Below are 1,049 nucleotides of genomic sequence, written 5' to 3'. Positions count from 1 at the left end.
GCGTGTTAGTATCCTATAAAGAGAGAACAGTTGTCTTAGTACCTATGGATTTTCTTCATTTGTTATTTGAGTGAACCAGCCTTAGTTGTGTTTGGAGAATGAAGAATATTCTTTGGAATGCCTCTCTAAGACCCACCGTGGATGCTGATTTTGTAGTGCACCAAAGGTATCACTGGGGTGAGATGTACTCTATTTGGACAGATGGAATCTCATCCCTTCAAAAACATTCTTGTTACCAGGTTTCCCTGAGCTGGTAATAGACTCTAGCTGGGCCAATACCACCGCACCTGCATGGTGTTTTTATCTTAACAATCATTCATTGCATACATGTGACAACTTCAAAATGCATTCTGTGTTCTTATAATACAGTGCCCTAAAACGGTGTTCTAGGATCTGCAGATAAGAGAGACTTATCTCTAAATTTTTCTTTCATGAACAATAAAATAAATTAAAATGTACAACCTTAAATTTGATGGCCGACATTTAAAGTTATTAAGATGTCTTTGGCTTTTAATTTGCCATCTACACAGGCTTACAAAAACAACTAGAATTTTTCCTTAGCCAATCATGCAATAATTGAATGTACCTCAAATTTTTAAAGGGCAGGTGATGGAATAGGGACTTATATTCACATTAGGAATAATAATAATAATAAACCTAACAATGATTTTTTTTTTTAAGGCATTGTAGCATTATATAGCAGGGTTAAACTATTACCAAGAACAGTCAGCCTGGCTAATAACTAATAATCAGTTGATAATTGGTTGGGGCATGTGTGCGTGTGCGTGTGCGTGTGTGTGTGTGTGTGTGTGTGTGTGTGCATGTGTGTGTGTGTGTGTGTGTGTGTGTGCGTGTGTGTGTGTGTGTGTATTCTCCCATGAACTCTTTTTTATCCTGTGGCTTTTTCACTTTCAACTAGCCTGCCCCTGTAGTTTTTCTATGTCCAAGAAAACAATCACAAAACAGTAGTTTAAATATTTTCATATATTTGGCTAACTCTGCTGTCTTAGTGCAGCCTACTAGAGTTGGACATCCTACACCTGATCTTA

This window comes from Rattus norvegicus, chromosome 4 (assembly GCF_036323735.1).
Source record: "Rattus norvegicus strain BN/NHsdMcwi chromosome 4, GRCr8, whole genome shotgun sequence".
NCBI lineage: Eukaryota > Metazoa > Chordata > Mammalia > Rodentia > Muridae > Rattus > Rattus norvegicus.
This window is presented reverse-complemented; position numbering follows the sequence as displayed.